Genomic DNA, 14,413 nt, shown 5'->3' on the forward strand with positions numbered 1-14,413 from the left:
GTAAAAGGTCATTTATTTTTAAAACATTTCTCTCTGCCTCTGTCTTTATCTCTATCTCTGTGTATCTGTCTGTCTCTTATTCTGTTTTTGTCCTTGTTTCTTTCTCACTCTTTTGCTTTCTTGCTTGCTCTAGCTCTCGTTCTCAGCATGGTCAATGGTTCCCGTTATATCTGTTCCTTAAACTCCTTCTTGAGAACCATCTTTTCTGGTGGTGGTAAGTCTTCCAGATTTTAGTTTTGATTGTTACAGTAGGTCTTCCCTTTCACAATCTTGACATTCTTTAAGCTATTTTCCTGGTTTTAGTTATTCCCTTTGTATCAGGTTATATATCTTGTTATGCTTCTCTATTTTCAAAATATTTCTCATTTCATACAGTATAGGGATATTCCATTCTATTTATACGGTACCATTAATTTAGCTATTGCTCAGCCAATGGCCATTCTAAGGATTGAATGTTGATGTTGTTTGGGCTCTTTTCTTTGTTATATGGATTTCAGCTGTAAGAGTTTTAAATCTGGTGTGTAATTTCTCTTTTGGAGAATTTTAGAATGTGAGGGGACTGAGGGAAAGTGTGTACTGTTATTTTATTGGGTTTGCATCTGAGAAGACTTGAAAAGGCCTATTTTTTGAGAGATCATAAAGCTATTGATTTTAAGCTTATTGACAGGAGCAAAGAGCAATAATAATGATGTCATAATATTACTTAATATAATATAAATCATTATAATATATAATCAGTTATTGCAATAATATATTATTACTTGATACATTTACAGTGTAATATATCATTGTTATTATCATTCATTCCTCTCATTAAACTTAAAGTCATTAGTTTTATGAACTAACAAAACCCAGGAATTTTATTACGCTTATTTAAAATTTAGATAATAATTATATAAAAAGTTTCATTAAATAATTATATATTAAACTTATTTGTAATTATATGTAAATAAACATAATTATGGGGCAGCTAGGTGGCACAATGGATAAAGTGCTGGGCCTGGAGTCAGAAAGACCTGAGTTCAAATACAGCCTCAGATACATTAGCTGTGCCATTCTGGGCAAGTCATTGAATCTTGTTTGCCCCAGTTTCCTTATCTGTAAAATAGATTAGAGAAGAAAATGGCAAACCACTCCAGTATTTTTGCCAAGGAAATCCTAAAAGATGTTATGAAGAATTGGACATAACTGAACAATAACAACAAAACATAATTATACCTAGTTATTAATGAATATTTTTGACATTTTACATTTATATGAACTTTCTAAAAGCCGGGGTTCTTAACTTGGGGTCTAGGTTGTTTTTTTTTAAATATTTTGATAATTGTATTTCAATATAATTGGTTTCCTAATTTTGTATATTTTGTTTTATTCATTTAAAAATATTATTCAGAAGAATCTATAGGCATTACCAGATTGCCAAAGGGGTCCATACCCCCCCACACACACACAAAAGATTAAGGATCTAGGTTTAAAGTTTGCATAGCATTTTATATACCATTATCTCAACTGATTCCTGTAATACCTCTGGGAGGTGTGTGCTTTGATCTCCATTTTATAGATGTGAAGGAACTGAGTCTTAGAGAGGTTAAGTTACTTTCCTGAAATCACAGATTAAATGTCTGAGATGTTATGATTTGGAATAGAAGTTGGCAGACATGTGCTGATGGAAGCTGTTTCCCCTATTAAGACACTGACACTCAGGGAAGAAAAAAAAAAGATGTCTTTATGTGTCTGTAATTTCTTATTGGTGACCACATTGAAATAAATATGGAATAGACAAATGATGAGTTTATTAAAATAACATGGTATATTTCTCTTCTGGGACACAGATTTGATGCAAGTTCTTGTTTGGTGGGTCACCTCTCTTCTCTCCTACTCCCTTTGCTGCATGGCCAAGTTATCTTGTCCCTTGCACGTGTAGAGCTCCTAATGATTTGATGGAGAGTTACCCATCATAACCAAGGGCAGAATCTGGTCCATATAGTTGAAATAGAACTAATGCCCAATTTGTAATTTGTTTAGCTGAAAATGAGCTATGGTTATAATATTTCTGAAAGAATAAACCTTCATCTTCAAAACCTGCAACCCTTGGGGCAAGGGGTGAAGTTTAAAAAATCATTATTATAATTTTTTTTCAAACTTGCAGTAAAGGATGAATTGCTAAAAGTTTCAGTCTATGAAAAGAATTAAAGTTTTGGTGGAAACTGGATATCCGGGGTGGCTGTTTTTCATTATGTTGTTGCTAATGAAAAAAGTGGGACATTTCCTTCAAAATAGGATTCTGTTTTCATTATTCTTATTTCCCAAAAAGGAACTTTTCCCTCTGGTTTTGAAACTATACATAAGTGCTCATTTTTTTCCCCCCTTGAAGAGTATTCAACCCTACAAGATAGTATCATGTTGCTACAGGGCTTTTGAATTTTAAATTATTATTTAAAAGCCTAGCTGCTGGAATTAAACTTTATCTCATTTCAAAGGCTTATAACATCATAGGATTTAGATATTGAAGGAGGAAATCTGATCCAGTCTCCTCATTTTACAGATGATGAAACTGAGGCCCAGGGATGTTCAGTGATTTGTCCAAGGCCATGTGAAAGTAACTGGAAGAAATGGTTCCGTTAGAAAGGGTAGGAAGGAAACAAGCATTTATTAGAGCCAAGTGTGGTGCTAAGAGCTCTAAAAATATAATTTCATTTGATCCTTGCAATACTCATTTGAGGTAGATGCTAATATTATCTGCATTTTACATTTGAGATAGAAAAAAGTTAAGGCACTTTCCTAGGGTCATATCCTTTGTATCATGGAGTCTGTTGTATCTGGGGCTGCATGAGAAATGAGTACTTTACCAAATAATACTGATAGTAATATATTACCAAGCTACCAATAATAATATCAATCTATCTCAAGCTTGTAAGAAAGAGGAAAGTCCTAAGCTAAGGGTGAGGGGTCCTTGGAGACCTTCACCAACTTTAAGTACTCTAGGGAGGACTCTAGACCCTTTACTTGAATGGGGTCACTGGAGCTTTGCCTCAAGTGCTGAAAGTTAGAAAGTTCTGATGGCACTTAGGATTCTTCAGTAAAAGAATAAAACAACTGAGCTTAACACATAATTAGAAAACAATTAAAGCATGAAACTACCAGATGGTGAACTCCCTTGTTCCAACTGCTAAACCCCAGATGAGTTCTGGTAGATGATAGAACTACTTTTTCTCTATACCTTCCCCTTAACCTCAAACAAAATTGTTTTAAAAAGTTTAATCTACGTAAAATTTTTGATTTTTATTTTTTAAATATTTAAACAAATACCAAATAAAATGGAAATTTCCATTTGCACAATATGACAGAAAAGGAATGTTTTGAAAGTACAGTGTATAATTTTTTCTCCTTTAAACATATAATAAAGTCAATAAGCAACTTTCAAAGCTGTCACATTTATCTGTGGTTCTTTCTTTCTGTCCTATTTTCTTCTGTGCATAAAAAAAAAGATGCTTCAATGACTTTTTTTGGCTATACTATCCCCGTCCTTCCTCTCTTTCCCATCCCATTTCCCAGTTGTAAAAAGAAAAACAAGCCTTATGTAACACACATGTATAACCAAACCAAAAAAATTCCTGTATTGACTATTCTAAAAATATGTATCTTATTTTGAATCTTGGGTCCATCTCCTCTGTGGTAGGCTTCATCATTAGTCCTCTGAAATTTTGATGGATCAGAACTTTTAAATCATTCAAAGATGTTTTTCTTTATATAGTTATTGCATAAATAGTTCTCCAGGTTCTGCTCATTTCACTGTGTATCAGTTTATATAAGTCTGTCTGGTTTCTCTGAACCATTTGTAATTCTGTTGTAATATTCCCTTATATTAACAGAATGTAATTTGTCTGACCACTCTCCAATTAATGGGCACCTCTTTGTATACAAGGCACCCCTGTATAAACTGTACATCTGTATTTGTGTATGGTCAATGTATGTATACATATATGTCCATGTACAGACATATATTCCTGTGTAGGAATATACTTATATATGTGTAATTATATATATACATACTTCATCTTATTTGTAGTGAAAATTAAGGGCATTAGCATCAGTTGGAGAATGGCTAAACAAATTATGTTATATGAATATAATGGAAGGACTATATATGTAAATATACATACATATATATTTTGTAAAAGTTAACATTAACAGTTGGATAATGATTATATGAAATTATGTGGTCACCAGTATTTATTATATTTTGAGTTAAAAATTTATTTACAAATATTTACAAATAGAGAGGAAAACAATAAAGAGGAGAAATGTGAGAGGGATAGAGAAGTTATCTATCCTATCAACGTAAATGTTTTGCTCTGGGTCTGCTTAATCCAGGCCGAGATTAATTAGCTCTCAACCAGGAAGGCTGGTAGTGAGTAACCACACAGCCTCATCCAAGATGGAAGCTAGTCTCTCCAGACACTAGGAAGGAGTCAGCCTTTCACTCACCCCATGAAGTAGTAAAAGAGTCAAAGTCCAAGTAGAAGCCAAGCTCCAAGCCCACAATCCAAGCTGAAGTCTCCAGAAAAGGTCCCTCAAAGACTATCTAAGACTATCAACAGAAGATAATCTCTTCAGACTATCTTTTCAAAGACAATCTTCCACTGAAGGAGTTCAGGGCTTGCTTTTATGGTGACTTCTTATCCCTTCCCCTCTTTACAGGGGCCAGTCACAGTTTCCAAATTGTCTAGCACTGCCCAGGGAGCAGTGTCTGTGGGATTGATTTCTCACCTTCTGAAGGTGTTAATTTTCATCAAAAGGGTTCACAGAGGGGGCAGTTGGGTAGCTCAGTGGATTGAGAGTCAGGCCTAGAGATGGGAGGTTCTAAATTCAAATCTGGCCTCAGACACTTCTCAGCTGTGTGACTCTGGGCAAGTCACTTAATCCCCATTGCCTAGCCCTTACCACTCTTCTGCCTTGGAGCCAATACACAGTATTGACTCTAAGGCAGAAGGTAAAGGTTTAAAAAAAAAAGGTTCAAAGATTCCTGGCTGATTGAGTTTCTGAGGGTGTGAATTCTCTAAGTACCTTGCTAGCTTCTCACCTAGTACTAAGTAGGGTATTTAATATTTTGTTGATTCAATTTAAAAGTAGACAAAGGAGAGTTAATCTGTCTTCAGTATAATGAGGTTCTAAGTAGGGATACTTAAGTTAGTGTTAACTCAGGATAGACAATAAAGAATTCTCTTTCACAGTTTATACAAACAGACTATTTCTCAGATCTCTTAAGTAATTCTAAGTGGGATGGCTGAGTCAAAGATTATGCACAGTTTAATCAGTGTGTCAATAAGCATGTTCTTATGTTCCAAGAATTAGGGATACAAATACAAAAAAAGAAAGAGTCCTTTCCTCAACCAAGCAATCAATAAATATGTATTAAGTGCCTACTGGGACAGCTAGGTGGTGCAGCAGATAGGGTACAAGGCCTGAAGTCAGAAAGACTCCTCTTCATGAGTTCAATCTTCATGAGTTCAAATCTGGTCTCAGATACTTACTAGTTATGTGGCTCTGGGCAAATCACTTAACTCTGTTTGCCTCAGTTTCTCTATCTGCACAATGAGCTGGAGAAGGAAAAAGCATACCACTTCAATATTTTTGTCAAGAAAATCCCAAATGGGATCATAAAGAGTTGGGCCAAAATGATTCTACAACAAAAAAACTCCAAACATTTACTATGTGCCAGGCACTATGCTAAATTCTGGGGATATCAAAAGAGACAAGTGACAGCCTCTTCCCTCAATGAGCTTATACTTTAATAATAGAGACAATGTACAAACAAGCATATACAGAACATGTTATATACAGGATAAATAGAAAATAATAGAGGGAAGGCACTGGAATTAAGAGGGGTTGGGAAAGTCTTTCTGTAGGGGATGAAATCTTAGTTGAAACTTAAAGAAAGCAAGGGAAGTCTGTAGTTAGAGCAGGAGAAGAAGAGTGTTTCAAGCATTGGGAACAGCTAGAGAGAATGCCTAGCACTAAGAGATAGAGGGTCTTGTTCATGGAACATCCAAGTGGTCAGTGTCACTGTATCAAAGATTTCCTGAGAGGAACTAAAGCATAAGAAAACTTGGGGGAGGGGAGCAATGGAGCTAGGTGGCTCTTGAATTGAGAGCCAGGCATGGAGACCGGAAATGTTGGGTTCAAATGTGGCTTCAGATACTTTATAGCTTTGTGATCCTGGACAAGTCACTTTCCTCAAGTTGTCTCGCCCTTACTGCTCTTCTGCTTTGGAACCAATACTTAGTATTGATTCTCAGATGGAAGGTAAGGGTTAAAAAAAAAAAAGACTGGGAAGATAGGAGGGAGATAGGTTATGAAATACTTTGAATGCCAAACAGAACATTTTGTATTTGATCTTGCAAGTGATAGAAATCCCTTGGAGTTTGATGTTCTAATCTCCAATGGAAAGAATTTTTTATTGGACAAAATACACGGCAAGTCTGCTACACCTTTGATATAGGCAGAACTCATTACCTACTTATTCTCTCTATACCCATCCCTCCTATAAATTTCCTTTTCTCTATTGAAGATACTAATATCTTTCCAGGATCAAATGAGATTAAAGCTGTAAAAGTACTTAGCACCAATGTCTGGCATATAGGAGGCATTAGATAAATGCTTGTTTGAAGTCTTCCTTCAGGGGAAAAGTTTTCCCTCCCAACTTTGAAGTTATCCCTAACTCCCAGCACCCCAATATGTAGTTGCCACTTCTTCCTGATCCTGCCACCATAGTATCTGTGGCATTCCAACCCCCTTGTCTTATTGATATGGCTACACACTGATATACCATATACCATATAAGAAGGCAAGAAATAGTCCCTGTCCTCCAGGAGATCCCATTCTAAGGAGTCTCCTGTTGGAGCTTCCTGTGTTTATTCTCTCATCTCCCAAAGTGGTCTTCCTAAAGCACAAATCTCACCATTCCACTACCAAGGGCTCTGTAGTCAAAAGCTGACTGCCTGAAACATTCCCAGTGTGCCTCTAAACCATCTTCTACATCTGTCTCTTTTGAGCTGCCTCTCTTCCTACTCCCTGAGCTACCATCCCCATCAGTGCCTTTGTTCTTTCTCCTCATCACTTTCCACTCGGCTACTTTCCTGGACTTCATCATCTCTAGAAACTCAACATTTTGCAAGATGAAATCAACTTAGAAATTCTCACTAAAAATAATTTCTCTTCTTTTTATGTGTAGACTCCTTCATTAGACTGTGAACTCCCAGAGGACAGGGACTATGTTGGTATGCCTGCCTCATCCCATAGGGCCTGGCTTCATGCATATTTATTATTGACTCGGTTCCTTCTGCCTGGAATATATTTCCTTTCCTGAGAATCCTTAAATTTCTTCAAGGTGCAGCTTGTGCATATCACCTGCCATAGGACATGTTTCCTGACTTCCTTTAGTATTGATGCATTCCCTTCTTTTTGGCTTCTCATGCTTACAAATATCATAATCTCCTTTAGGTCAGGAATTACTTTCTATTATGAAATTTTTTTGCAATTGATTTTCTTTCCACTTATCTTGTAGATACCTTGCACTGTGTTTGTGTGTGTGTGTGTATATATGTATGTGTGTATTTGATAGCTGTCTCCCCTATTAGATTATAAACTCCTTGAGGGCAGGGATTATCTTTTGCTTCTTTTTGTATTACTAGAGATTAGTACAGTACTTAATAAATGTTTATTGAATCAAGAAGTGACTAGAGTAAACCCTTAAATGTTTTTTTAATTAGATTAGATTAGATATGTATTTAAGAGCTTTGATATTAGGAGTCTAGAAACCTCACTTCTGGTCCTAGTTCTGACACTGTATGTGTGGCCTCACCATTACTTCAACTTCCATCTCCCTGGGTCTAAAATAATAGAATCAGGAGCTATTTAGACTGGAAGAGACCTTGGAGATCATTTAAACCAGTTATCTTTTGAAAGAGGGGTTTGAACTAAAAATTCTTCCTTGTGCTAAGATACCATTGAAAATATGAAACATGAGAACTTTTGTTCTCATTTCAAATTATTCAATGAATAGTTTTATTGAATAGTCTTATAATAGTTTAACTTTTCCAATTATTTCAATTCAATGAAATTCAGCTTTGATAGGGGTGGTTGTTGCATTCGTAACCCAAGGATTTACCTACCTCAGCAGCTAAGAATAAAAATAAAGACAAAAAGGACCCAGGACTTATCAGGTTCCAAATCCCTTGTTCAGTCAGTCTCTTTCCAGGGGTTCATGATTTACTGCCTGTCTAAAATGTAATAAAAACTCCAACTGTGATGATACCGTTAAAATCTCAGAGGAATTTCAGTTTTGAAGCTTAGATAAGAAACCTACTCTCCATGGCTGATCTATTTCAGGACACTTAAAAAAATGGAATTCACATGAAATTTTTATGGGTTTCAGGGTGAATTAACCCACGATTCATTCAATGATACTCTAAAGAATAATGCATTCATGTATGTTCATGGATCTCAGAGCTGGGAGACTCAATCTGTCTCCACAGCAGTTGTCTGTCTGACTCAGGCAAAGCCTTATTGAAACTGCAGTAAAGGCCACCTTTGTCTTCCATCATTCATTCTGCAAATATAGGTGAGATTTAAGGAGGAAGCATGATGTAGGAGAAAGACAATTAGATTCAGAGTCTGAGGACCTTGGTTCAAATCTCAGTCCTGCCACTGGATAACTTTGAGTTCTTGACCTGTGTGGCTTTGCCAATTCTTCCCTATCTTCCCTCTCATGGGTTAGGCAGTGGGGACAAAAATAGAGAGTTTCTGCCCTTGAAGAGCTTACATTTTATTAGGGGGAAACAACATGGGCACAGAAAATTAAATGTAAGTAGAGACCGAGTTGTTTCCAGGGTAAGGTCACATATCTTGTATGAAGGGCAGTTTGTTAACAAGAGAACAGGTGTGCCCAGAGGACACAGAGAGAGGAACAGGAAGGGTAGGACTGGCATAAATAGGGATGAGGAAATGGTGGCCAGAGAAGGAAGCTTAGTAAGTGTCCTTTGAATATTTCAGTTCAACTCAGATGCTTCATTGTATATAAATGGAGAGTTTGAAACTTTGACTCAATTCCCCAAAAGTCCTTAGCATTTCCCAAAATTCCCTATACTCTCTCCTGCATCTCCTTGTTGGTGAGATCACGTTATTAGTATTTAACTGGCTGTAACTCCTTCCACGTCCTCTTTGGCATGATGCAGCAATCAGCAGTGATGGTGGTAAGGTGGAGATTTTGAAATGGTTGTTTTAATTTTATTTTGTAACCTCTTTATTCCTTGCTTTCTAATGATCATTTAACAAACCTCTAAAATAGAATATTTTCATTATTTGAGATATAATTTAAAATTTTACAATTGTAGGGTGCAGGGATTCTGAGTGGGGAACCCCTTAGAAGTATGAGGATTCTAAAGAGGAAGCAGCTAGGTGGTACAGTTGGGATGGAGTGCCTGCCCTCTATCTCTTTTTATAGACAAGGAAACTGAGGCAAACAGGATTAAGTGACTTGCTCAGGATGACACAGCAAGAAAGTACTTGAGGCCAGGTGTAAACTCTGATCTTCTTGACTCCATTCATTACACCATCTGACCCTCAAAGGCCTTCTCCTAATTCAAAAAGAGTTGAGATATGTATTGGTATGGGGAGAACCCACACTGGTGATGCCACTTGTTAAGATTAAAATTTTGGGGAAACTGTTTTTCTCTTCAAGGAGTATTATATTTTTATGAGGTTTATTGAAGATTAAAATATAAAGAAAACACAAGTAAGAAAAGCACGTGTCTAGGCTCAGAAAACCTATTCACGACCACTCACATCTTGCCTGCTAGGTGGAGAGTCGTGTGTGCTTCAAAGCGGAAGTAGAAAAAAAAAGGTCAGAGCCTATTCACAACCAGATTAAATACCCCATCTCACTCTCCGCCCAGGTGAGGTTTCAGTGAGATTAGAGGGCATTCTGGGGAAGTGGAGCAAGGACTTCTGGGGATTGAAGTCCTGGATTCAAGTCTCCATTTTTACACACTGAAGTATTGAAGCCCTTTGGATGAAAGCTTCACTGATAGGGCCAAAGTCCTTCTGTGATGAAGATGTGGGTTTCCCTTCTAGGAGGGATCAAACAGAAACTAAATCCTCCTTTACATTGGAGTTTTCCTTAGGGTAATTGACTTTTAAAAATATATACATATATTTCTACTTTGGCTTAATAAAAAATTTTAAACCCTTACCTTCTGTTTTAGAATCAATACTGTATGTTGGTTCCAAGGCAGAAGAGAGGTAAGGGCTAGGCAATGGGGGTTTACTGATTTGCCCAATGTCACATAACTGGGAAATATTTGAGATCAGATTTGAACCCAGAAACTCTCATCCCTAGGCTTGGCTCTCAATCCACTGAGCCATCTAGTTGCCCCCAATATAATTTTTAATATTTGTTTTCTGACATTTTGTAATCCATATTCTTTCCCTTCCTCCCACCCCACAAAAGGAAGGTAATATGATATAGGTTGTGTATATATTATCATATAATACACAGTTCCATGTTCTTCTTGTGAAAGAAGACACATTGCTTATACTAGAGAAAAATAAAGTGAAGAGGTCTACTACAGTCCACATTGAGACTCTGTTTCTTCTAGGTGGATATCCTTTTTTTGTCATGAATTCCTTGGAGTTATCTTGAATCTTTGCATTGCTGAGAATAGTTGTCATTCACATTTGATCCTTGTACTTTATTGTTGTTACTGTGTGTAATGTTCTCCCTGTTCTGCTCACTTCACTTTATATCACTTCGTAGAAGACCTTCTAAGTTTTTGGTGATCATCTTGTTTGCCTTTTCTTTTGGCATATCCTATACAACATCTTGTTTAGCCATTCTTTGGTTGATGATTATCCCTTCAGTTTTCCATTCTTTGCCACCTCAAAAAGAATAGATTTTTTTTTTAAACCCTTACCTTTCGCCTTGGAATCAATACTGTGTATTGGCTCCAAGGCAGAAGAGTGGTAAGGGCTAGGCAATGGGGATCAAGTGACTTGCCCAGGGTCACACAGCTGGGAAGTGTCTGAGATTTGAACCTAGGACCTCCCGACTCTAGGCCTGGCTCTCAATCCACTGAGCTACCCAGCTGCTCCCTTAGATATTTTTTTTTTTTGAGAAATAGATGAGCTTTTATTTTATTTATTTATTTTTTAAATTGAAACATTATTTTTTTATTTGGTCAATTTCAAACAATATAACTTGGTTACAAAAATCATTTTCTATTCCTCCCTCCCCTCTCCCACCCTCCCTTAGCGGATGCGCAATTCCACTGGGTATCACATGTGTCCTTTATCAGAACCCATTTCCATGTTGTTGATATTTGCACTAGGATATTCATTTAGAGTCTACATCCTCAATCATATTAAAAGAATAGATATAAATATTTTTGTATGGTAGGTTCTTTCTCCCAACCTTTGATGACTTTGGGACACAGACCTAATAGTGATATTGCTGGGTCAAAATGTAAGCAGAGTTTAATGAGCCTTTGGGCATGGTTTCAGATTGCTCTCCAGAATGGCTGTATCAGTTCACAGCTCTGCCACTAGTGTGTCCTGATTTTCCCACATCCCCTCCTCAAACATTTATCATTTAAAAAAAAATTTTTTTTTGTCATATTAGCCAGTCTGGTAGAGGGGGTGTTAATTGACTTTTCAAAGTCCTATCATCTCAGGGGTAGCTAGGTGGCTAGTGGATGGAGAGCAAAGCCTAGAAACAGGGTATCCTGGGTTCAAATCTGATCTCAGACACTTGCTAGCTGTGTCATCCTGGGAAAGTCATTTAACCCCAAATGCCTAGCCCTTATTGTTCTTCTGCCTTGCAACTGAGCCTTGGTATTGATTCTAAGATAGAAGGTAAGGGCTTATAAGAAAAGTCCTATCTCTTTAAAGTCACATAAATAAAAACAATGGAGGGTTTTTTGGGTGGGGGGAGGTGGTGATAGTAGCTAGTTTCTCATTATTTTGTGAGATAATTTCAGATTTCATCTACTGGAAAGAGAAACCAAAAAGCCATTCTTTGACTCTTTTCTTTTTATATCACATATTCTTTTTTTAATTTTTTAAAATTTAAATTAATTTTTTTCTGAATTGAAAAAAATTATTTAATTTAGAATATTTTTCCATGGTTTCATGATTCATGTTCCTTCTCTCCCCTCCCCACCCATAGCCAAAGTACAATTCCACTGGGTTTACATGTATCATTGTATATCACATATTCTTTTTAAAAAAATCCAGTTTCTTTCTTCTTGTGCTTGTTGAACAGCTCATTCCTGTACTTTGCTTTCTCCCTTGCTTCCAAATTGAGGCCACATGGCCATCCCACTGCTTTCTTGCTAGACTGAAGGAGGATTTTAATCTATGACGGTTAATTGTCATCAAAAGTTGCCTTTTCCTCTACCCAAACCAGAGCACTTTCTCCTTAATCCAGGTTCCTTAACCATTCCAAATGGCCCTGGGTTGGAAGCCAGCCCAGTTTAATTAGCCATAGAGAGGACAGGCCCTCTGTGACTAAAATGTTTCTGATCCTGGCGTAAATCTATTATTTCCTCCAGCCTCCTGATTGCTTCCATGTCTGTCACCTTCTTGACTTCTGATTTTGCTAGTTTAGATGATTCTGATTTTTTAAAAACTTAAAGTTTTATTTTTTATTTTTAGCCTATTAGTAGACTATTCCTAGTGGCTTTTCAAGGCTAAGTTTCTGGCAGTGCATTGGATACACTGTGGTTAAATTCTAAGGTGAGAGGAAGACAGTGATAAAGAAGAAAGACTTGGTTACAACCAACATCCGGTATAAATTTTCTGGATCATACGTGCATAGGTTTAAAACTAGATGGAACCTGAGCCTTTTCGTTTTGTTGTTCCTGGACTTGCCAAGATTAGGGTGTTTTTCCTGTGTCAAAAAGTTTTGGGGTCTATGTGTAAGCATAATGAAATGAACATAATTCCCTGTTTTTGAATAGCAAACATTTACCTAGCTCTTAAAGGCCTTTTTAACAGCTGGTGGGTGGTACAGTGGATAGAGTACTGGACCTGAAGTTAGGAAGATTGATAAGATTTATATTTCTGAGTTCAAATCTGACATCAGACACTGAGCTGTGTGACCCTAGGCAAGTAGTTAGCACTGTTTGTTTCAGTTTTCTCATCTGTAAAATGAGCTAGAGAAGGAAATGGCCAACTACTCTAGTACCTTTGCCAAGAAAATTCCAAATGGGGTCATGAAAAGTTGGACATGACTGAATCTATGAAACAACACTAAAAGATTGATAAAGACTTTAAATGCATTTTCTCATTTGACTGATTGATATACTTCATCCATTCATTCAACAGGCACCTGTTATGGGTCAGCCATTGTGCTAGGTACTGGAGATACAATGAAATGCATGAAATGATCCCCGAGGCAAGAAACTTCTAAAGGAGAAGAGAAAATGTATACATGTAAATTTTAAAAAGGAAGCATTTACACATCTACAAAATAAGCACAAGGTAATTCTGGGAACAGAAGGCAGGAGCATGAAAGGGAATAAGGAAAAATCTCATATTGGAGATGCTACCTGATCTAGGTTAAAGGAGCCTCAGATGGTGCGGATTTCAATAAGTTCCACAGTAATCATCAGGACTCTGTTTTTACAATTTATTAGGTCTACAAATGTCTTGTGGAATTCTTTGCTAAGCTTTTCTGCACCTTTCATTGGGATGCCATGTGCAGAACATCAAAGGGTTATTTTTTTGCTCAGTACCATTCATTGCCTACACCCTGAGCTATCTGCCATTACAGATCCCACCTGTTGGATCATCTCCATTGGAGTTTAGTGTTGGAAGATCTACCTGATTCACCTTCAAGCTCAGAAAAAATTGGGAATAGTTAATAGGAAAAAAGTCAGTCAAACTAAGAGGGACAAGGAAAAGCTTCCTGTAAAAAAGTAAGATTTTAGCTGGAACTTGAAGAAAAACAGGAAAGCCAAGAAGCAGAGATGAAAAGGGAGAGAATCCCAGGCATGGAGGACAGCCAGAGAAAATGCCTACAGTCCGGAGATGGAATATCTTTTATGAAGAACAGAAAGTAGGTCAGTGTCACTGATCACAGAGTTCAAAGGAGGGAATACAGTATTAGTAGAATTGAAAGGTAGGAGAGAGAGTACTAATATGAAGGATTTTGAATGTCAAATACGATTTTGTATTTAATCTTGAAGGTGATAGGGAGCCATTGTAACTTATTGAGTAGGGGGGTTACCTGATCAGACTTGCCTTTTAGGAAGATTATTTTGACAGCTGAATGGAGGATGTACTAGAATGGAGAGAGATTTTTGGCAGAGTGACCAGCCAGAAAACTTTCAATAGTCCAAATATGAGATGATGA

General features: G+C 36.9%; 1 long non-coding RNA gene across 1 annotated transcript in view; it reads left to right on the plus strand.

Moving 5' to 3' along the window:
* The window catches only part of LOC130455980 (uncharacterized), a 53,400-nt gene that overhangs the window by 36,081 nt on the left and 2,906 nt on the right, over nt 1–14,413 (plus strand). The window contains exon 3 of the long non-coding RNA XR_008914263.1: nt 13,384–14,413. This exon is cut by the window's right edge and continues 2,906 nt beyond it. This is a non-coding gene — a long non-coding RNA (uncharacterized LOC130455980). The remainder of the gene's footprint in view (nt 1–13,383) is intronic.

This window comes from Monodelphis domestica, chromosome 8 (assembly GCF_027887165.1).
Source record: "Monodelphis domestica isolate mMonDom1 chromosome 8, mMonDom1.pri, whole genome shotgun sequence".
Lineage (NCBI taxonomy): Eukaryota > Metazoa > Chordata > Mammalia > Didelphimorphia > Didelphidae > Monodelphis > Monodelphis domestica.